The 25,192-nt window shown below is 35.9% G+C and overlaps 1 pseudogene; it reads right to left on the bottom strand.

Moving 5' to 3' along the window:
* Positions 1-538: 538 nt before the first annotated feature.
* LOC110217513 (large ribosomal subunit protein uL4 pseudogene) lies at positions 539-20,363 on the bottom strand (annotated as a pseudogene).
* Positions 20,364-25,192: the final 4,829 nt, after the last annotated feature.

Below are 25,192 nucleotides of genomic sequence, written 5' to 3'. Positions count from 1 at the left end.
CAAAGGGTATGCACATTTTTAACAGCTCTCTGGGAATAGTTCCAAATTGTTCTCCAAAATGGTTGGATCATTTCACAACTCCACCAACAATGCATTAGTGTTCCAATTTTCCCACATCTTCTCCAACATTTACCATTTTCCTGTTTTGTCATGTTGACCAATCTGATAGGTGTGATGTGGTACCTCAGAGTTGTTTTCATTTGCATTTCTCAAATCAATAATGATTTAGAGCATTTTTTCACATGACTATAGATGGCTTTAATTTCTTTATCTGAGAACTGCCTTAAAATAAAATTTTAGATTAAAAAAATACTATAGTATCCAAAACCAAAAGAAATAGTGAAAAAGAATGTAATTTTATTTTTACATATATTTGCAAATCTCTTTAATAACTGGCTTGGTAGTAGATGTGCATTTTTCTTATATTTTCTTTTGCTTTCAATATATTCTGATATGTATTTGTTGACATATAAAATAATCTGGTCTTAATATAAATTTAGTTGGAATGTCTTAGTTCGTTATAAAAATAATTTTGATCTCAAAGACTCACTGAAAGGATCTCAGCCATCCACAGGGCTCCATGAGCCACTCTTTGAGAACCACTGACATAGACGGAGGTCTCAACAGTACTAGGTATAGTACCTATGGAAGATTTGGGGGAATATAAAGAAAGACATGAATTGTGAAGAAAGAGAAATAATGCATAACTTCAATTACTTACCCTAGAAGGGCTGGGAGCATGTCCTATTGGAAAGAATGCTAGAATTAGAGGCCAAGGACCTATGCTTATATTCTACATATTCTATTTCTCACCCATTTGACAAAGATTATGTCACCTATCATCCCTGGATATTAGCTTCCTCAACTAAGAAATGAGAACATTGGATTAGATGACTAATAGCTCCCTTCTAGCACTAAATCTATGATCAGTGAAACTAAAATACGTAGCTAAGCAAAAGAGAAAACCATCTGCACCTACCTAAGCCAAAATCAAACAGATTTGAAGGTCAGTACAGGGCTATCTGAGATTGGTACACCCCCCCCCAAAAAAAAAAAAGCAAAATGTCAGCATGTGGACAAATGATGACTTTTTGTTACATACCAAAAATGGTGTGTGGAAGTGAAAGAATGTTGCAATATACACTGAACAGCTAAGATTTGTATTCTCTTTTGGGAAAAAAAAAGGAATCTTAAAATGAATAAAAATTTATTCCCCAAAGAAATGAAAATTTACCAATATATAAAGAAAAAAAAATTCACCTCTTAATGCGTTTGAAACTCAGTGTTTCTGACAGAGGCAGCCAGCAAAATGGAGGCATTCTTAAAAGAAAAAAAAGGAAACCAATAATTAACAAACAAACAAAAACAGCAGTAGGCTGACTACCTATTGGAGCAAGCATATAAATTGGTTTCAAAATTTCAGATACCTCAAATGGCAGTAACAGCTCCCCTTTGTTTCTAGGGGACTTCCTATTTTCCCCAAGCAACCTGGATCAGTTCCAATTAAGGGTTTTATTGTGTAATCTAATAAATTGGAAATTCAGAATTTAGCATTCTGAATACACTGGTTCATCAACTCTTTATATAAATCATGCTCTGAGCAGTAATAAATGTCATGGTTTCCACTGTACGATCAGGAAGTAATAAATACTGTAGAGACAGAAGAATTGTGATTCTGTCGATTGCCCCATATGAAATAAACATTTTCAAATCCACTTTTAATTATACCTATGGGTAGATAAACTTGCTCTTCCCTTTATCCAGCTGCCTCATGTGTGTAGGACTTATTAACAGGTAGTTTACAGGGAACAAATGGGTTTGGGGAAGCATGAAAATATATTTACAAGTACAAGTGCAGGGAGGGAGGGAGAGAGAGTAGCTAATTAAATGACAATCAGAAGTGTCACAGAATTCAAGGACATAGAAGTGTCTTCAAGGACTATAAATTGGCAAGAGCTTTTCATTATTATGTTGCGTCTTTTTTCTTTTGGGATAATCATAGAACTCTATAATTTTTTTTAGAATTACTAGAGACATAAATGCATTTTTAAACACTTTAAAGATTTAATTCCTTTTTAAGACAACAGCTAAACTCATTCCCAAATGTTTGGCTACTTTGAAATTGTTCTTAAAGAATTTTGTAAAAATAGATAGATAGATAGATAGATAGATAGATAGATAGATAGATAGATAGATAGATATGTATATGTATATATATATATATATGCATGTATTTATCTATACATGTAATGTCACAATATTAAGTCATTTTTCAGTCATATCTGACTTTTCATGACTCCATTTGGGGTTTTTTTGGCAAAGATACTGGAGTGGTTTGCCATTTCCTGCTCCACCTCAATTGCAGATGAGGAACTAAGTCAAACAGGGTTAAATGACTTGCCCAGAGTCATACAGCTAATAAGTGTCTGAGGCTAGATTGGAACTTATGAAGATGAGTCTTCCTGACTACAGGTGCAGCACTCTATCAAATGTACTACATAGCTGCCCCATTATATTATAATATTATTATATTAATATTATTACATCTTCTACAATATATGATATGCATAAATATATGAATGTATATGTGGTGGAGAGAGGGGGAGGAAGAGTATCCTTTCTAGATTCTCTAAGGTTGGGCTTAAAGTAGTACCATTTCCATCACATTGTTGACATGAGTTCAATTTTCTGTAGTTTTGAAAGGTGACATTTTAAAAAGTGAATAGAGTAGGTTCCATAGCAAAAGAGTGTTGTGTTTTTAAATTTCATCACTCTATCTGACTATCTTCTACAAACAAAATAGAAGAACTCAAACTTTGCCCGAGGTTCAAGGACATGACTTAAGAAAAATAACATCATTCTCATCAACACAAAGTTGCTAATGAGTCTAATCAGTTAAAGGGAATCAAGAAGAGGTTGTAAGTATGTGGGCATCCAGAAGAAATACATGTTTTTGTCGGGGGGGGGCAGTATTCAGATAAAAGGGCATATTGAGGTAATAAAAACAGATATGAGGAGAAATAATTTGAGAAGAAGGGAATAAGTAATGGGCATTGATTATGCCTTTCTAGGTGACAGAAAGGGAAGAAAGCTATTATAAGAGTGTATGTATTAGAAAGATAAATGAAGTTTGAATGTGAACGTGTGTATATAGATGAAAAGTAGGTTTCTTAAGCTGCTTTTACACAGGACAAGAAGTCTCTGGTCTTTGAAGGATACAAGCCTACTGTGAAAAATAATCTACCTCCTATTTCCTACTTTATTAAAAGGATCTGTGTCTGAAATGTGTAGGACCTTCATTCATTTTCAGAAGCCAAGTAAAGTCATTTCTCCTACAGCAAATATCCACACATGCATATATTTGAAATGTGTCATACACATAGAAGTATGTATCTGTTGCTATAAGAGATTAAATTTCCATGGGGAAAATATTAAAACTAGATTATCTATGCCATGTATGAATATATGGGTGCAATCAGGGCCAAATCACACATAATTTTCTAATGTAAGATTAAGTTGCACAGTTTTAGTTCCTATGAGTTTAAGTATTCTTAGTTCCTTCGATTCGAAAAAAAATGTTAAACAGAATGAGTGACCCTGAAGTACCCCACATTATTTTTATTTTATAGTACCCCAGGTGGTGACCTAAAGGAATTCCTAAAACTTATTTAGTATTTCATTTTCCCAATTACACGTAAAAACAATTTTAGCAGTCTTTTTCTTAAATTTTGCGTTTCAAACTCTCTCCTTCCCTCCTTCCCCTACCCACCTCTCACAGACACAAAAAGCAAAACAAAACAAACCAAAATGACCCTAAGATAAATAAAGTTTAAAAAAAAGTATCTTGGATCTGCATAAAGTCTCTACCAGTTCTTTCTCTGGATATGGACAACACCTTTTATCTTAAGTCCTAGAGGATTGTCTTGGATCATTGTATTTCTGAGAATAGCTAAGTTATTCATAGTAGATCATCATACAATATTCCTGTTACTGTGTACAATGTTCTGGTTCTTCTCACTTCACTCAGCGTCATTTCATGTGAGTCTTTCAGGTTTTTCTGAAATCGACCTGCTCATCATTTCTAAAGCACAATAGTATTCCCTCACAATCATATACAACTTGTTCAGTCATTCCCCAATTTTCAATTCTTTGTCACCATTAAAAAGCTGCTATAAATATTTTTGTATACATAGGTTCTTTTCCTGCTTGCTTTTCATCTCTTTGGGATAGAGACCTAGTAGTGGTATTACTTGGTAAAAGGGTTTTATAGCTTTATGTAGTTTTATAGCCCTGCGGGCATCATTCCAAATTGCTCTCTAGAATAGCTGAATCAGAATAAAACTTCACCAATAGTACATTATTGTTTTAATTTTCCCATATCCCCTCCAACATTTTTCATTGTGCTTTTCTGTCATATTAGTGAACCTGACAGGTGTGAGGAGTAGCTCAGAGTTGTCTTTATTTATGTTTCTCTCATCAGTAGTGATTTAGAACATTTTTTTCATGATCACAGACGGCTTTGGTTACTTTGTCTGAAAATTGCCTCTCATATCCTTTGACAACTTATCAATTGAAGAACGGCTCTTATTTCTATAAATTTAACTGTTTTCTATATGTTTGAGAAATGAAGTCTGTATCAGAGAAACTAACTCTTTTTACAGTAATGATTACTAATTATATTTCCCTCCATCCTATTTTTGTCCTGTTTGTCCTACTCTGACTCACCTTTTAACCTGTCCATTCTCAAATGTTTTGCTTCTGACTTTTACCTCCCCCAAACTTCCTTCCCTTCTATCAGCTCCTCCTTCTCTTATTTCCTTCCTTTTCTACTTTCCTGTATAGTAAGATAGATTTCTACACCCAATTAAGTGTGTATATTATTCCTCTTTGAGCCAATTCTGAGGAGAGTAAGGCTTATGTGCTCCCCTCTCCATTTCTCCCATTTCCCTCTACACTGTAAAATCTCTTTCAGGCCTCTTATATGTCAGAAAATTTATCTCATTCTACTTCTCCCTCTCCCCTTTCCCAATGCATTCTTCTTTTTCATCCCACAATTTTATTTATTTTGCACAATCATACCATCATATTCAACCTACACCTCTGCTTTCTGTCTATGTATACTCTTTCTAACTGCCCTAAAAATTAGAAAATTTTTGGAGTTGCAAATATAATTTTGCTATATAGCAATAAAATTGGCCTTACCTTTTCTAATCCCTTATGATTTCTTGTTCCTGTTTACTTTTTTATGCTTCTTTTCCATCTTATATTTGAAAGTCAAATTTTCTATTCAGGTCTTTTCTTTTCCTGAGAAATGTTTGAAGATCATCTATTTCATTGAATTTCCATTTTCCCCCCAAAGTATTATGCTCAATTTTGCTTAGGTGATTCTTGGTTATAATCCTAGCTCTTTCACTCTCTTTAATATCATATTCCCAGCCCATAGACTGGGGGGAATCAAGTGGCTGATCAGAGGGGGATTGCAGGGATCTCTCTGCTGGTGCAGGATTCCCTTGCTTTGCCCATGCTTGCATCTGTATCACAGTTCTGAGGGACAGTTCTGGGGCAAGAAGGAGTGCTGGCATGGTGAAGTTTGTAGTGGTAGGGTAGAGGAAATCCTCCTCACTGTTCCAAGGCAGAAAAAACTGCTTGTGGTCACTCATAGAGCACAGCACAGAACAGGAAAAGGAGTAAACACCTCGCTCTTTATCATACCACCTTGGAAGAACTGAAAACCTACAGGTCCCTAAAAGTATCTCAGAAAATACCTGTTTAAAAAAAAACACAGTACATTCTCCACACTTGAAGCAGACCCCTACCTTAACAAAGAGTTTAAAACTCAAGAAATTGGCTGGGATCATGAACAAACAAAGGTGCAAAAAATGTCAGACCATAGAATCTTTCCTTGGTAACAAAGAAGATCAAAACATACAACCACAAGAAGACAAAAAGGCAAAGCTCCTACATCCAAAGCCTCCAAGAAAAATATGGATCAGTCCCAGGACAAGGAAGAAAGATCTCAAAAAGGTGTCTGAGAAACAAATAAGAGAAGTAGAGGAAAAACTGGGAAGAAAAATGAGAGTGATGCAAGAAAATCATGAAAAACAAGTCAACAACTTGCTAAAGGAGACTCAAAAAAAATTACAGAAAAAAACAACAACTTAAAAATAGCCTAGAGGCAGCTAGGCAGCACAGTGGATAGAGCAACAGCCCTGGAGTCAGGAGGATGTGAGTTCAAATCTGACTTCAGACACTTAACATTTCCTAGCTGTGTGACCCTGGACAAGTCACTTAACCCCATTGCCTAACCCTTCCACCCAAAAAATAGCGGAACCCAAATGACAAAAGAGGTCCAAAAAGCCAATAAGGAGAAGAATGACCTAAAAAGCAAACCTAGCCAAATGGAAAAGGAAGTACAAACATACGCTAAAGAAAATACTTCCTTAAAAATTAGAATGGAACGATTGGAAGCTAGTGACTTTATAAGAATTCAAGACATTGTAAAACAAACACAAAAGCATGGAAAAATAGAAAAGAATGTGAAATATCTCATTGGAAAAACAACTGGCCTGGAAAATACATCCAGGAGAGAGAATTTAAAAATTATTGGACTTTCTGAAAGCCATGATCAAAAAAAGAGCCTAGACATCATCTTTCAAGAAATTATCAAGGAAAATTGCTCTGATATTTTAGAAACAGAGAGCAAAATAGAAATTGAAAAAATCCACCAATCACATTCTGAAAGAGATTCCCAAAGGAAAACTCATAGGAATATTGGAGCAAATTCCAGAGTTCCCAGGTCAAGAGAAATTATTGTAGGCAGCCAGCAAGAAACAATTCAAGTATTGTGGAAACACAATCAGGATAATACAAGATTTAGAAGCATCTATATTAAGGAACCACAGGGCATGGTATATAATATTCTGGAGGGCAAAGGATTACAGCCGAAAATCACTTACCCAGCAAAACTGAGTATAATCCTTCAGGGGGAAAAACATGGTCATTCAATGAAATAGGGGACTTTCAAGCATTCTTGATGAAAAGACCAGAGTTGAATGGAAAATTTGACTTTCACATACAAGACTTAAGGAAAACATGAAGAGGTAAACAGGAAAGAGAAATTGTAAGAGACTTATTAAGGTTGAATTGTTTACATTGCTGCATATAAAGATTATATCTGTAACTCATGAGACATCTGTCAGTATTAGGGTAGTTGGAGGGGAAAATTACTTGTATGTATATATAGATAGATAGATGAAAGGCACAGGGTGAGATGAAGATGAAGGGGTGATATCATGAGAATAAAATTAAGGGGTGAGAGAAGACTATACTGTTAGTAGGAGAAAGGGAGAGATAGAATGGGGTAAATTATCTCAAATAAAATGACAGGAAAAGGCTTTTACAATGGAGAGGAAATGAGGGAAGGTGAGAAGGAATGAGTGAATCTTATTATCATAAGATTTGGCTTAAGGAGGGAATAACATACATGCTCAATTGGGTATGGAAATCTATCTTACCCTACAGGAAAATAGGGGAGGAAGGGGACAAGAGAGCAGGGGGATGATAGAAGGGAGGGCACATTTGGGGAGTGGGTAATCAGAAGCAAACACTTCTGTGGAGGGACAGGGTCAAAAGAAAGGATAGCATAAATGGGGAGCAGGATAGGATGAAGAGAAATTTACCTAACTTTTCACATGACATGACTTCTATGGAAGAGTTTTGTCTTTTCAATGAGGGTGGGTGGGGAAGGAGGAAGGGAGAAAATTTGGAAACCAAAGTTTTAAAAGCACATGTTAAAAAAATTGTTTTGACATGCAACTGGGAAATAAGAAATACAGGAAATGGTCTATAGAAATCTACTTTGCCCTACAGGAAAATAGAAGGTGAAGGGGATAAGAGAAGTGGGGGAGAGATAGCAAGGAGGGCAGATTAGGGGAAGGGGTATTCAGAATGCATTCCATCTTGGGGCTGGGAAAGGGATGAGATAGGGAGAAAATTTGGAACTCAAAATATTGTCGAAGTGAATGTTGAAAAATAAAAATGAATAAATTAAAAATATATCATATTCCAAGACCTCCAGTCCTTTAATATAGAAACTGCTAAATCTTGTTTTTCCCTGACTGGGTCTGCATGATATTTGAATTGTTTTCTTCTTCTTCTTCTTCTTCTTCTTCTTCTTCTTCTTCTTCTTCTTCTTCTTCTTCTTCTTCTTCTTCTTCTTCTTCTTCTTCTTCTTCTTCTTCTCCTTCTTCTTCTTCTTCTTCCTGCTTGTAGCATTTCTCCATGATCTGGGAGGTCTGGAATTTGGCTATAATATTCTTGGCAATTTACATTTTGGCATCTCTTTCAGGAGATGATCAGTAGATTCTTCTCTTCCTCCCTTACTCTCTGGTTCTAGAATATCAGTGCAGTTGTTCTTCATAATTTCTTAAAGATGATATTTAGGCTTTTTTTTATCATGACTTTCAGGTAGTCCAATTATTCATAAAATTTATTTTTAGCTTTAAACATTTACTTGTACAAGATTTTGAGTTTTAAATTCCTCCCTTTCCCTCCCCACTCTGTCCTCACCAAGAGAGCATGAAACCTGATATAGGCTACACATGTACAATCATATTGGACATATTTCCACTTAATCATGTTGTAAAAGAAGAATCAGACCAAAAGGGAAAAACCATGAGAAAGAAAAAAAAGCAACAACAACAAAAAAGAGAAAATAATATACTTCCAGCTGCATTCAGACTCTGTGGTTTTTTCTCTGGATGTGCATAGCATTTTCCATTAGGAGTCTTTTGTAATTGTCTTAGATCATGGCATTGCTCAGAAAAGCTAAGTCTAACAAAGTCAGTCATGGCACAATGTTGCTGTTCCTTTGTATAATGTCTTCCTAGTTCAGCTCACTTCACTCAGCATTAATTCAGGCAAGTTTTTCCAGCGTTTTCTGAAATCTGCCTTTTCAGCATTTCTTATGGAACAATAGTATTCCGTTACATTCATATACCACAACTTGTTCAGCCATTCCTCAATTGGTGGGCGTCCCTTCAATTTTCAATTCTTTGCCACCACAGAAAGAAGTACTATAAATATTTTTGTACATGAGGGTCATTTTCCCATTTTATGGTCTGTTTGGGACATGGACTTAGTAGTGTTATCAGATTGTTTTAATCTGATTAGCTATCAGAGTTTAGCTATCAGAGTTGTTGTAATTTTCATTTCTCTAATCAAAAATGATTTAGAGCACATGTCGTGTGCCTGCAGTTTACTGTAATTTTTTCATCCAAAAACTGCCTGTTCATATCCTTTTACCATTTATCAAATGGGGAATGACTTTTATTCTTATAAATTTGACTCAGTTCTCTAAATATTTTAGAAATGAGGTCTTTATCACAAACACTGTCTATAAAAAATGTTTCCCAACTTTTTGTGTTCCTTCTAGTCTTGGTCACATTGGCTTTATTTGTGGAAAAAAAAACCAAATACACAAACAAACTTTTTTTTAATTTAATATAATCAAAAGTATCCACTATGCATTTCATATTGTTCTCTATATCTTGTTTGGTCAAAAACTCTTCTCTTCTCCATAGATTTCACAGGTAAACTATTCCTTGTTCTTCTACTTTGCTTATAGCACCACACTTTATGTCTACATCATGTACCCATGTTTATAAAGTACAATAATTCTTTAATTATATCTTCTGGATCTATCTTCCAGGTCACTTGTTTGAGATGTTCTATATTTTCTTCTATTTTTTCATTCTTTTGACTTTGTTTGACTGTTTCTTGATTTCTTTTTTCTTTTTTGCTTCTTTTTTTTTCTAGTCAAAGATAAGGTTTGTTAAAGATCCATCATAGTAGCCAGACTCTTAAGGAGTATGAACGTTAGTAAGCTATCGACTAGATTCCAAAAATCTGAGCAATGACTAGACTATAAGAATCGGAGCCTGTTTCTTGGTTTCTCACAAAATCATTAGTTTCCACTTGCCTAATTTTAACTTTTAAGGAATTATTTTCTTTAGTGGCTTTTTGTTCTTCTTTCCATTTGGTCAATTCTACTTTTTAAAATTCTTCTATTCAGTGATTTTTGTCTTCTTTTTTCCCATTTGGCCAATTCTGCTTTTCAAGCCAATCTTTGCTTCACTGAATTTTTGTGCCTCATTTACAATTTAGCCTATTCTGGTTTTTTAAGGTGTTATTTTCTTCAATAGTTTTGTGTGCCTTCTTTGCCAAGCTGTTGATTCTTATTTTTTAATGTTTTTCTTGCATCACTCTCATTGCTCTTCCCAAATTTTCCTCTTATTTGGTTTAGCTTCTCTATGGCCTGGGACCAATTTGTATTTTCCTTCAAGACCTTGGATTGAGGTATTTTGACTTTTTTGTCTTCTGAATGTGTATTTAGATCTTCCTTGTCATCATAGTACCTGTCTTTGGTCAGAATGTTTTATTTTTTCTGTTGTTTGCTCATTTTCCAGCCTTTTTCTTGACTTTTAACCCTATACTAAATTAGGGCTCTGCTTCCAGGGTAGAGAATACACTGAACTAAGTTTCAGGTTTTTCGCTCAGCTATTTTCAGAGGCAACTCTAGGGGCCTGTACATTTTTGGCTCTTCCAAGGTGGTATAATCTAGGGAGAGATATGTTTACTACTCTCTTGCACTGTGCGCTGATTTGTGAGTGATCATAAACACTACTTCCAACCCTGGAACTGTGACTAGAATACTGCTCCCCTGGGGCCACAAGCTCTACTGTGCTAGTGCTTCTCCTCACACTGGGACTAAGACCCAGGATTGTGACCCAGATGCAAGTATAGGCGATGCCTGTACCTGCCCCTGGTGCCAGCAAAGAGACCCCTGCTAATGTCCTTCTGACCCTTTATCTGATTCCCTTATTGTCCATGGGCTGACAGGTCTGGAAACCCCCACTGGTGCCACTGATTCAGTTGCCTTGAGGCTTACTCCTGGTTTGCTGGGGCCCAGTCTGCGCTAGGCAGCCTGGGCTGCACTGTGCTCCTCTTGTCCTGTTGTAATAGTCCTTTCCTGCCAAACTTCTAAATTTTTGTGTGGTGAAAAAAATGTTTCATTCCAACTTTTTGTGGATTCTGCCACTCTAGAATTTGATGAGAGTCATTATTTAAAGATATTTGAAGGGATTTGGGGAAGAGCTCAGGTAAGTCCCCATCTTTGCTATGGCATCATGGCTCAGACTGCCCCAAATGCTTTTCATGTAACTGGCCCCCTACTCCCAACATAGCTTTGGTAATTCTATAAATGAGATAATTGCCTGATGATATTATGAATTGAAAGACTTGGAGGGAAATAATAAAGGGCTCTGTCTTGACATTTTGGTTGCTGTGACATATAAAATGTTTGATAAATTACTATAAAAACTTACATCGGATAGTCAATTCTAATAAAGATGTCTAAAATTTATCACAATAAAATATTTTAAATGAACAACATTGTTATACTAAATGCTTTTTTAAAAAGAATACAAAATATAATCTGTTAAAAGTTGATTGCCAGTGTTTTAAAATGACCACAATAAGCAAAATATATGCCCAAATGAATAAGAATGCTTAGATAATTGTGATGATGATAATAATAACTTGAACAGGAAAGAATAGATTCAGGACCTTTTTTTTTAGGCATAGGTATTATGCTTTGCTACTCTGACCTTCTGTTTACTCTTATCATCTTCATTACCCTCATCTTCATTGATACTCACATAAAAGTAATCTTTTATAATGGATAGAAGTTCTCTGATTCATGCTAATTTTATGAACAAGGACTCCAATGACTAGTCTTTCAATCTTTCTCTTCCCATCCCAGGCAAGTCTCTAAGAATGTAAGTTATAGATAAATAACTGATTTGCATCAATGGAAATGCAGTTGTCTTCATATCAATAATTCTCCATCTTAATGAAATCAATATCTGCAAATATGTGTGTTTGTATAAAATATTTACATATATAGTTATGTAGATAACTCAAATACACATCTATCTATTTATCTATCTATACTTGGGGGTGTGTACAAACTGTCGTATATATCTATATTAAACTAATTTTGTCGTTATCCAATCATTTCAGTCATGACTGACTCTTTGTGATTTCATTTGGGGTTTTCTTGGCAAAGATAGTGGAGTGATTTGACATGTCTTTCTCCAGCTCATTTTAGATATGAAAAGAACTAAGGCAAATAGGATTAAGTCACTTGCCTAAGGACACACCACGGGTAAGCATCTGAGGCCAGATTTGAACTCATGAAGATGAGTCTTTCTGACTACAAGACCTGCATTTTATCAACTATACCACCAAGCTGCCCTAAACACTTGTAATACTTACATAGGCACATATATGTACATATGCACATAATACACATGTATATATGTATACATGTATATATGTATACATATATATTTATAGATACACATATACACACATGTGCATCAACAAAAGCATCAACAAAAAATACAAATTACATACATCTGCTTGTATAATACATATATGGGGTAGCCTTCTTTCATCTCCATATCTTTGCAACATGGCTGTTCCTAGATTTGGAATGTACTACTTCCTCTTCTCTACCTCTTGAAATACTTGGTTTCCCTCAAGACTCAAGTAAGTTGCCACCTTTTCTAGGAGACCTTTTCTGGTTCCCTCAGCAACTAGTGCCTTCCCTTTTAAGGTTATTTAGCTACTCTGTGTATTTTTGCACACACATATTTATATACATGTTGTCACCTCCATTAGAATGTAAGCTCCTTGAGAGCAAGGATGGTATTTGATTTATCTTTATGTCTCTAGTGCTTAGCCTACTACCTAACACATAAGAATCACTTAAATGCTTGACGGATTGATATATTCGTATATAAATATATTTGTGTCTGTATTCTATAGAATTTACAAAATACAAAATATGTTTTCTTATGTGAACCTTATAATAGCCTTGTGATGTGGGTATGATTATCCCTTGTTTTACAGATTTAGTAACTGAAGCTCAGAGAAGCCATGACTTGTCTATGGCTACACAGCTAAGTGTCAGAAGTGAGATTTGAAGCCTTGTGTTCTGACCCCAGTTTCATCTCTCTATCAACTAGTGACATCTCACAACAATTTCTGACAGTGTTCTTCTATTCCTTACAAGGAGGCCAATGGAGTTTCCTCCTCAATGGCTCCATCACCAAAGTAAATTATGTCAGTGCCCTGGTAGGATACAGAAAAACTCACAGCTCTGAGGTTATGGTAAAGGCAGGAGACAGCCTGCCACATGCAACTGCAAAATCTCAGAACAGCTCAGCAGAGTCTCTTGATTAGTTTCTCAAATGAGATGTGCAGACTTGACATTTTTCTCTGGGGCATGGAGCAGCAGGCAGGGCCTTAATTGGGTCTGGGTGGTTTGAGAAAAAAGACCATCTCTAAAGAGGGGTCTGATAATGAGCCTCTGCTACCGCAGAGTTCTGGAATTCTAAGATGATCCCACACTTAAGCAAGTGGAAGGTGTATCTTCGCAAGTCGTCTTAAACTTTTGAGACAATAACAATTTTTTTTAATATTTTAAAAATATATTAACTAAAGTAAAGATGAGTTTGTAGATTATCTGAATTTCTGGACAAAAGTATGGATATCCTGAACTGCACCTAAATAATAACTTTTGAATATTTAGGAAAGGGTTCTGGCAATGAAGCAGTATAAACAAAAGTGCTTTATTTAAATGCTGGCCCTTCTTGCTTACAGAAACTTCATGAATCTTATGAAATTAATCTCCCGTTTTTAAAGAAATTAGAATGATTGTTAAGGAAGACATACAGTGCTTTGAAACAAGAAATTCAGAATAGGCATACCTACTCTTCCTGGTGATTGTGTTTGTAGAAACAACACAAGCTTTTTACTAGCCTCTGAATCTGCTAATTAGCAATATTATTTGGACATGATGTTTACTCCCTTAACGTAGTTTTATTTTCCATTCATTGACATTTGAAGAAATCAGGGAGAAGTTTGGAAACTTTGAGCTATCAGTTTAGGATATTTGTGCTAAAAAACTGGGGTTTCTAATTGTCTGAAAAGAAAAAAAAAGGGCAAGAAAATGTCCTCAGTCAAATTTTTCTTATCGGGCAAAAGTGGTAAGAAAGGAAGGAGTGATTTTGGTTATGCACTTGACTGGTGGACAAGTGCATAATTATGGGAGCTGTTTCCAATTCATCTTTTGTAAAAATAGAAAAGTGGTGTGTGCAACATGAGAATCTGCTCTAATAAATGAATCCTCTTGTGTTATAGGAGAATGATAATAGAATGACAGTATAATTTAGCAGAGAGAGTGCTGGAGGTGGACACCATTAGCTGCAGAATATCAGTTGACATATTGTACTTCACAAAGACTGCTCATCCTTCAACAAGCAGTGCAAAAAGATAAATGGAGTGGTGGCTTGTGGTGTTTCAGGTCCTACTAATCTAATTAATTAGTCAGCACTCCAGTGTTTGTACATCTCTGCAAAGGCTCTCTGTTGAGCTAAAAAGACAGAGGGTCTAACTGCAGTAATAGGCCCAAGCCCAGACAAACTAGGGTCTAACCACAAGCCCATTTCAGTGGAAGGAAGCAAATTCCTCAAAAAAAAAAAAGAATTAAAAGGAAATTACAGATCTGGGTAATATTTTAAGCAGTGGTTCCTCTTTAAAATGCATGTCAGTCCTACCTACAATTCAATATACAGCAAAATCCCATATAGGGGAAAAATGGAAAGAGGAATAGAGTTCTTATTGTCCTCAAAATTATAATCTTAATCATTCTCCATTCCCCCCTAAGATGTGACTACACTAGACTGAAAGCAGAAGCATAGAATTAGACTTAGAAGCAACCTTAGAAGCTATCTAGTCCAGTATTTGTATTCTTATCCAATTACAAGTGAGGAACTGAGATCCAGAGAGTTTAAGTTACATGACAAAAGCCACATGTATGGTAAGCAACAGAATCAGGATTTGAAGCTAGGTCTTTTGGCTCCAAATTCATCACACTTTGAGTTGCAACATGAATTGAGGGGGTGTCCAGGCAGCTTATTTCACATCACATGTCATAAAGTACTATGAATGAGTAGGATCATTACGTTGTAGGGTGCATTCTCTTAGCACTTCTGAACTGAAGTCTTCAAAATAAGTTTAATTGGAGTTATTGGACCCTAGAGAAATTGACCCACACTCCCGTAATAGGACTTGGAATTTTCTCACAACGAAAAATTATAAAGATTAATGCAATTTTTATGTTAGCTGCTTAGAGCGATACAGTCACTTTTGGAAAGATATGAGAAATTCTTTCCCCAGGGGGTTAAATCTATTTGGGGTATTGAATTAAGATTAAAAGATGGCTTGGTGAATACAAATATATGGAGGCATCATAGACATCAATGGAAAGAACACAAGTCCCAGAAAAACTAGAACGTAATCTCATCTTTGGCAATTAACTAATTGTGATCTAGATCAAACCAGATAACCTCTTAGGTCCCTTGTTTTTGCTGTGAGCAAAAATATTCTTACCAAAAGCATCTGCCAGTTCCAGAGCAAGTCCTTCTCACTTTTGGATTTGCTAATCATTAGTTAGTTTTTCTGTACATTCAGCCTACATCTGTCTCTCTGCCAATGCCATCTGTTGTTTCTAGTTCTATGGACTGAGGAAAAGCAATCTAAATTATACCCGATATCTTTAAGTATTGCAATCTCATACCTTCTAAGTCTTCTCTTCTTCAGGTTAAACATTCTCAATTCCTCTGACTCATCATCACATGCCATAATTTCCAGTCTTCTTATTGTCTCATTTTTTTTTCTTCTGAATGGACATCTACACTGTCTTCAAAATGTGGGATATGCCTGTAAATGTTTAAAGACATGACACACTTTTAGGTTTAATCTGCATTATTAACATTTACTCCATTTTTTTCTTAAGTCTAGACAACAAACAAAATATACATCAAGTTCTGATCTGTAGCATTTGCCAATTTTTGAAGTCTTAGTGCTCACACTGAAAATTTATCAAATGGTTCTTGCTGGCTGATATGAGCTGACTCCAATCTACTTCTGTCAATTCTTCTGAAAATGTGGCATCTAGACAGGGTGCTTCAATTGTGGTCTGGCCAGAACAAAGGAGAGAGAAGAACTATAGTCTCCTTCATTCTACATGCAATGACTGCTAAAGCCATACAAGATGGAATTTGTTTTTTTGTCCCCCATGCTTATCTGCTGGCACGTTGAGCTAATTGTCTACTCAGACCTCTGGGTCTTTCTCACTACTAGTGTTCTCTAGTCATACCACTCCCATAATGAAGATATGGAGGTGACTTTCTGAGTGATAGTGTAGAAATTTAGTCAATGCCCTTCCATTTGACATGGGGCCCGTGAAAGGTAGCATAGTGTGGAGAGAGTGCCACTCTGTGAACCAAAAATATCTGCTTTCAAGTCCTACCTCTGACATAGACTTAGTGTGTGACTCTATGTAAGTTATGTGACCTCTAAATACTCTAGGCAACTCTATTAATACTTGAAGTTGCAGAGAAGGTGCTGGCTTACATCTATGGAGGGAATTTTCTCATGCAGATGTTCTCTATATCTTTGGTGTCAAACTGACATAGAAATGGGGTCAAAATATTTTATATAAAGATACTTGGATGGGGGAGGGACATACGTTGACTTAGAAAATCACTATTACCATCATCTATGTTCTATTGTAGTATTATTAATTATGTTAAATATTTTCCAATTAAATTTTAATTTAGTTCTGACTGCACTTGGAGAGTATTGTGGACCACATAAGACTGCATGGTTAACACCTTTACTTTATGCCATCATGATCACAGATCGTTCCCTACTCCTACACTTAGTCCATTGTTTTGGGTTATTGAGATTCTTTTGGATTTTGAGTGTAATCTGGTCTTCCAGTATATCAAGAAACCTTTTTTAACCATATACTATGTATGTGCCAGGCACTGTGCTGAGCAATAGAGATAGAAAAATAACAAGTATAATCCCTGTTCTCAGGAAATCACACTTATAGCTATTTTCTGTTTTATATAATATACAGACTTGACAAGCATTTATTTATTATACACTCATCCAAGCACTGATAAAAACTTGAAGAGAAGATACCCAAGGATAAACCTCTATCACCCTCTCCAAGTGGTCATGGACCCACCGATGAACACTCCTTTGCTCCAAATATCAATCCTCTTACAATTCCATTTAACTCTGTTATCACCTCTCATATACCTTTGTCAACAATCAAGGCATGGACATTTTTGTCAAATGTTTTGCTGAAATCCAAATATTTATTGTTTACAGTAATGTCCTCATCTCATATTCTACTTACTCTGTCAGTAAAGGAAATGAGCTTTATTTGGCTATTGGGAGTAAAGATATATAGACTTTGGTAATTTTGGTTTCCCTTTCTGACTGGTTACAAACTGTATTTGTAATAAAATGCTTTAGACTGTTGTCAGGAATATATATCAAGTTCACCCATAGGTATTTTGTAGATTTATACTTTTTTTCTTTAAAAAAAATGAAATGGACATTTATCTTTTGCCTATCCTATGTCAGTTCCGTCGTTCTCCAGGCTCTTTCAAGTATCACTTACAAAGGCCCAGAAATCACATCTCCCTGTTCTGAACACATTTTATGCTGAAAGAACAGGCAGTAGGTAAACATTTATTAATACCTACTATGTGCCAGGCATTGTGGTAAATGCTAAAGAGGTAAAAGATAGTCCTTGACTTCAAGAGATCACAAGTAGTGGAGTAGTGATGGTGAGGCTCCTTAAAGAAAGGAGACAGAGAATGTAGAATGAGACTACGTTTTTGGAAATGGCAAATGTATGATTTTATTTTATTTTTTTTTTGCTTTATGCATATTTGCTATAAGTTTTTTTTTCAATTAGGGAAGAAAAATTAGGAAGGAGACAAAAGAAATGTTTAAAAATTGAAAAAAATACAAAGAAAAGTTATATGAAAAAGGAAAACAATGATGATAGAAAGGAGATAAATGGTCACTGGAAGGAGCCACCATCATGAGTGACCCAAAGTCAAGCAACCAAGAATAAATGACTTTGCTTCAGTTGTTCTTACGGCCTGTATTTGGACACTGCCTTTGCCAGCCCAAATCTCCCTAATGAACCTGTTTTCCAGAAATCTATTTTCATCGTGCCCAGACTCACTAAACAAAGATATCTCTAGAATGCCATCAAGTTAAGAGCAGGTCAGGGCTTCCATTAACTGACTAGAGCCACCTTCAGAACTCTGCCCATGTATGAGATCAATAGATACAAAACTTCATCCAAGAGTTGATCTGACATAAAGTCTGACTCTTGACCTTTTGGGCTGGGAATCTTCTTTATGTGCATCACTCTTCATCATCTTTGAGTAAGGGAAAAAAAACCAGTGCTTAATGGGCCTGCCAATTATTAGGTATATATAATTCCAGTTGTCTTACCTGATCTTTCTTTCCTAGTACTTGAGAAAAGAAACAAACAAAACCTAACAGACACTTGCTTCCCCTGTTAATAATAGAATATTGAGGGTAGGAGTCCTAGCCAAGTAGATAATGAACTCTCAGAATTAGGTCCTCACTACTCTATGACAATCTTTTATTCTTTCCTACTTTTGTTTATTACAGTTCCCAAAATTGCTGTTCTATACTTTTTTCTTTCCTCAATCCTTTTACCATTTCTCTTCCCTTCTCCCTATGATCAAAGAACTTCATTTCTTTGAGAAAATAAAGGCCACATCATGAACCTCCCCCACCTCTTCTCAGCTATTTTGTCCTAAAATTCCTCTTAAATTATATTCTCTGATCCTTTGTTCTAGTCCCTAAGCGAAAAGACGTACTTATTTTTCTCAAATACAACTTTTCTATATCTGTCTAGATCCTTTTCCTTTCCATGTTCTCCCAGAGCTTCCACCACTGTCATCCTCCTCCATCCTCTCTCTCAACTTTATTTCTCTCTAATCTTTTTATTTTTGTTTTTGTTTTGTTTTGTTTTCCAAAGCCATTTTAAATATTTATTCTTTAGAAATTAACAATATTGACATAATGAATTTTGGCCCAAAATATAATTTGATATACTGAGTTTATTTAGAAGGTTTCTTCTCAGGTAACAGCTTTCTTTTGTGTGTCAGGTTTCTTTTCCCCAGCGGGTTTCTTTTTCTTTTCTTTTTATTCCTGGCTTCTTCTTTTCCACTTTTTTTTTTCCTGCTGGAGGCTTTCCCCCCCAAGCTTCTTTTCTGCTGGTATTGTCTGCCCTGTAACCTTCTATGCAGCAGCTTCTTAGGTGTAAGCTTCTTCCTCTTCTTATATAACCTTTGCTTTGCCCCATATTCTTCTTTAATGTAGAAGCTCCTTTCTTAGCCTGTGCTAGAATTGTGTTTCAGCACATTGTCTTAGCATATGGGTTCAGTTTCATGGTGATTCTCAAGCTCTTCAGCAGCTTCTTCTTAAGTACTCATCACAGAGTTGACATATTTCCCCTTTGGATCTCTGGACTTTTCAAAATCCTAATAAGGTCTGTGTTGTCATCTTGTACACGAGAAGATTGTAGTGACTCTTCAGCAAGCCTGTTCCATGTACCCTACAGGTCATCCAACTTGCAGGAGTCATTTTCAATCCAAATACAGAATGTTCCACATCTACCAAGAGCAAGTCTCAAAAGGTTCAATTTTCTTGCATTAAGGAGAGTGATATCAGGGATGTTTCTGAAGGCCTTCATAATGCTATTGGTTTCATTATAGATGATATGATGTCCCCGACTCTAGATGTGATGACAATTTCTCATTTTAACCTTACTTTTTCATGTTATTCTATGCCTTCAGTTTTAAAAGCATCGAAATTGTTTCCTTGCTCTTCATATACCCATAAACTTTATTTTCAACCACTAGAGTAAGTCCTGGGACTTCTTCAATTTTATTTTGATGTGACCTTTTGACGTGACCAGTGCTAGGAGGCACGGACTGTCCACACAAAGCAGATGGCATAAAACATTTTTGCATTGTGTGTTCATTCTATGATGCCAAATCTTGGTGGGGTCAAACGTGAATTCTTAGGCACATATTTCCAAACGTACCCTGTCCAGAGCCATAAATCCTTTCACCTCAAATTTGAGAATTTGAACAATAGCTCTACCAGTTCACCATGACTCAGCATTAGTCTGTTGACCTGCTAATTGAAAGACAAACATAAAGTACCTATTATTTTTCCTTAAATTGGTATGAACAAAATTCACAAAATCTGGATGAATTGGAGCCTTAAATAACAGCAGACAAGGTAATATTTTTGCCGGATACTTCCCCCTTTGCTGAGTATATGGTTATCAAGGGACATATATAAGCATCAGAGAGCATAAGCCTCTAATGTTTCTTCACTGATGCCTGCAAACATACTCAAGTATTCCTCATTTGTAAAAAAAAACAACAAAAATAACTTTATTTGATTTTTACACTCGCTCAAACTATTACCTATTATACTCTCTTTTCTTTCAGTGAAAAACCCTAGAAAGAGCCATTTATACCTGATGTCTCCACTTTCTCACCACTCACTCACTCTGAATCCCTCAAACCCTGAAAGTCCAGCTTCAGGCTCTACCACTCAACTGTGGTAACCACTCTTTCTAAGGTTATCCATGATCTTTTAAATGCAATATCTTATGTAGTTTTTTCAGTCTTCTTTCTCCTTAATTTCTCTCCAGCTTTTGACACTCTTGGCCACTCCCTCTTTGATTCCTTGATTCTCTCTTAGCTGGTTCCTCTCTATTCAAATCCCTCCTTACTCCCCTCCATGGAGAATAAATGTCTTTGTTAACATTGCTTCTTCTTTTTGTTCTCTTGATCCACCACAAAATGCTCTCTACTACCATGTTTCCTGCCTCTGGTTCCCTAATTTCTTCACGAGTTAATATACATACTAATATACCACACCTTTTATTAATTATGATTTTTTTAAATAAACCATGCATTTTCAGGGTGCTAGACTGCCAAGAGTGAGAGTCATCTCTTCAGTTAAATTAGCAGCATTGTTTCTAGTTCACCTTTGAACATTTGTATACAGACATCTGCCAATGCTTTTTCTATACTGTCACCTGGAAATAGCTATGTTTTTTTTTCCCTGCTCTTTGATCTGCTTTCCAGTTTGCAGGCACCATTCTCTATGTTCCAGGCTTACTAGATCCACATGGAGTATTTTCTCTCGTTCTCTGCCTTTTTTTTAATATCCTCTTGATGAGATTCACAAGACTCCAGGAAGTAAAAGAAAAGCATTTTAATAGATTTTCAGAAATATGCTCTATCCATGCCAAAGGGCCCATCAATTCTCAGTTTTAATCCATGGTTCAGAAATACAATTGTCATTATCAGAAACCATCTTCTTTGCTAGCTGTTCATTTCCTAAATCACTTTTTCTCTTGTAAATTGCCTAAGTAGTGAAAAAACAGTGACTGTATTCCCAAAGTGTTCAATTTTTTGTACAAGTTTCTAAATTATTAACAATCCTTTTTAGGTTTCTTCTTTTTTCCTCCTTAATACTATTTTATTTCCCAATTACTTGTAAAGACAGTTTTCAACATTCATTTTTGTAAAATTTTGAGTTCTCAATTTTTTCCCTCCCCCCCTCCCCAATACAGCAAGGAACTTGATATAGGTTATACATGTACAATCATGCTAAACATATTTCCACATTAGTCATGTTGTGCTTATAACTCAAATATACCAATACTTACTAATTGCCGATTATGTCCATATGAAATACAACAGGATGTAGTGGACAGGGAGCCAGATTCAGTGACTCTAATAGTAATTAGCATTACTGTTACTTATCAACATTACTACTACTAATAATAGTTAGTTAAGGTTTGAAAAGTCCTTTAGAAATATTAATCCATCTTGATATTCACTATAGTCCTGGGTGGGAGAGTGGGGTAGGTGCTAATATCATTCTCATTTTATGGAACAATAAATTTAATCAGAGGACAAGTGATTAACCCAGGGTCACGTAATACGTATATGAGGCATGATTTAAACTCAGGTCTTCCTGGTTTTATTTTACATACTTAATTACCTAACTGCTCAGGAGCACTTAGAATAGTATTGGGTCCAGGTATAGCCTCTGACACAAACCAGCACTGGCTGTGTAACCTTGGACAATTAGCTTAATAAATTTTCAGTGCCCCTGGCAACTCTTCCATTTAATATTTTTTTCAGAAAAAAAAATGTAACTCAACATCGGTAGGGCATGTTTTCATGATGGGAATTCCCTACACCTATAAAATCATCAACTTTGTTCAAAAATGCACAAATGGGGGCAGCTAGGTGGTGCAGTGGATAGAGTGCCAGCCCTGAAATCAGGAGGACCTGAGTTCAAATCCCACCTCAGACCAAACACTTGACACTTATTAGCTGTGTGACCCTGGGCAAGTTGCTTAACCCCAATTGCCTAAAACCAAAAAAAAAAAAATGCACAAATGTACAAGATTCCATGTTAGTGCAAATCATTGAAAAAGGAAACAGTTGTCAATGACTTTATGTTCTACTAGGTATCATGGGGATAATATGCAGACAGATAATTCAATGGAAGGTAATATGAGAAAAGAACTAGAATTAACAAGTTGGTAAGGCGTGTGATTTTGCACAGAGAGCTCTCAGTAAAGCTATGAAGGACCCTAAGGATTTTAAGAGGCACTCTGAGGCCAGAGTTCGAGAAGTAAGGAATGCCAGTGTGAACTCATAGAGATGGGAGATGGAAAGCTGAATTCAGGAAATAGCTAGTCATCCAGTTTGTCCAGGAAAATGTGTGTATTGAAGGGAATAATATGAAATAATTCTGGAAAGGGGGCTTGAAGGCAAATTACAAAGGTCTTTCAATGTCTGGCTGAAGGATTTTTAAAACTGTTTTATGCTAAATGGAAGAGGGAGAAACTGAAAATTTTGATAATATTTGTTCCCCAATCAATCACCAGGGGTGAGTAATGGCTATCAGGTTCAATAACTTGGGATTCCCCATATCTTATCATATACATGTGCCCTGGGAAGATACAGGCTTCTCTTTTATTTATGTCAGGTCTACAAATAACTGCCTCAGTACCCCAACTAGTAAGCTATCTATTATCACTATTCATTTCTTCTTCCATGTAAAACTACCTTTCATTAAATAAGCTGTTTATATCCAGCTCCTCATTTGTTGATGTAGCATGAAAAGCTGTTTTATTCCAAGATGGTTTCAGATCCATGCTCTACAGGAATGCCTCTATACCTATTATTTAGTTCCAAATATTCAGAAGCCCTGCTTCTTCATCTCCTTGTCAAACCTTCTGGCACAGGGTAGATTTCTACTCTTCCTAATTTATAACCTTTTCCTCTTTAGACCACTTGGGGACGTCCCTTAAAATTCATGGATTGTTCCCAGAAGATTCCTACCCTGAGTCCAACATACTTTGTGGATCCATATCTCTAAATCTCTAGCTTGCAAGCCTCCATCAATATGTTTATATCACTAGTCATCCAGAAGACACAAATAGCTCAAAATGAGGCATTTAATGAAATGGCATAATAAGAAAATTAGCAACCAAGTATTCACTTTACAACTAGGGGCATAATCTCTCACAAAAGCTTTCAACATCAAAATGAAGAGTGAAGAAACATAAAGACAGATAGAGACACACACACATGAGAGATACTAGTGGCCAATGAATACACATTTTGGACCATCTCCTGCCTCAGATCCTGAAAAGATTCTGATGTCTTTCTTTTACTGATATCATAGCATTATTCTTCCGATAATGGACCTTTAATATGTTCTAGATGGATGATGCCATGTTGGATTTTGCCAGATACGCCTTTTGTAGAGTCACTGTTGGATACTCCTTTTTGTTGGACTTCTGATTTCTGCATATACTGATTAGCTTATAGCTTCTACCATGTCAATCAACTGACATATCTTAAGTAAATTCTATTATTATTCCCATTTTACAGAAGAAGAAAAGGAATCAGACAAAAAATAAAAAGCCTTATGTGACACAATTAGTAAGTGTATGAGGAAAGATTTGAACTCAAGTCTTCTTGACTTCAGGTCTACTGTTCTACACAAAGTGGTACTTGACACTTGCAAAGCACTGAAGAAAAAAAAAGTCACTGCCTGCCTTCAAAGAGGTTACAGTCTAATGGGGGAGATAACATAAAAGCAAATATATGGAAAGCAAACTATATGTAGAGTAGGCAGAGGGAAGGCAGTGGAATTAGAGGGGCTAGGGAAGGCTTCCACACTTTCAGGAACTGGCTGGAGATAGCCTACTATTAGCAGGAAATTTCCCCCATACCAGCAGAAACCTTTTCACTTTAGTTCCCTCAAAGTCTGGTCTCTAAAACTTTTGAGGTGGGTATTTTCCAGAGCAGGTGCCAAACTCTTTAATAACAGCATGGACATCACCACAAGCTAATAATACTAAGCTTAGTGTTTTCTTCTTCCCATGTCGATATTTCAGGGAATATGGCTAACTCAACAATGGAAATGAATTCCTCTAATTCTTTTGCTTTCCTTCTAGGAAGGAGACCAACTGGAACTTTATATAGACATAAGTACTACTTGCCAATACTATTTAATAATGGCAAAAATCAATAAATGCATGAAAAGAACACAAAAATCTTGCCCTCAAACATTAAATACAAAACTTTCCTTGCCCACAATATTTGCCTGAAGCCATATTCTTGGTATTTTGGGGATAACTTTTATGGCTAACTTATGTGGCTAAACGCTTTGATAAACTGCCTATTTTTATTCATGCGTTCATTTATTTTACTGTAAGGTATCCGTAACTGAGATTTCTTCAGCAAGATTTAACTTATTTAGCATGAAATTATTATTCTTTTTCCTTAAGGTAGAATGAGATTTATTAAGGTGCCTATAATTGGTTGTTACCAGCTATTGTAAGCATGCTTGTAAAGCCAGATCCCATTTGGTTCAGATTTGATGTTGGGATGAAATGAAGCACTCATGAGTCATTGAGCAATGAAGACTTACCTTGCCCAAACATAGCAAGGACATGCAGAAAACATAGAGCAGTACTTATCTTCTCTAGATAAGGCCCCTTCAACTTCTTCTGGAAAAGTGTCAGGTAACTAAGTTATAAAGATATGGAGACCTGCAAGGCCTTAGGCACCATCTAATTCTGACAGTCACTGCATTA

The sequence above is a fragment of the Phascolarctos cinereus genome, unplaced genomic scaffold (assembly GCF_003287225.1).
Source record: "Phascolarctos cinereus isolate Bilbo 61053 unplaced genomic scaffold, phaCin_HiC Scaffold_726;HRSCAF=1367, whole genome shotgun sequence".
Lineage (NCBI taxonomy): Eukaryota > Metazoa > Chordata > Mammalia > Diprotodontia > Phascolarctidae > Phascolarctos > Phascolarctos cinereus.
Note: the sequence above shows the minus strand (reverse complement) of the source record. Positions and strands in the feature narration are given on the sequence as shown.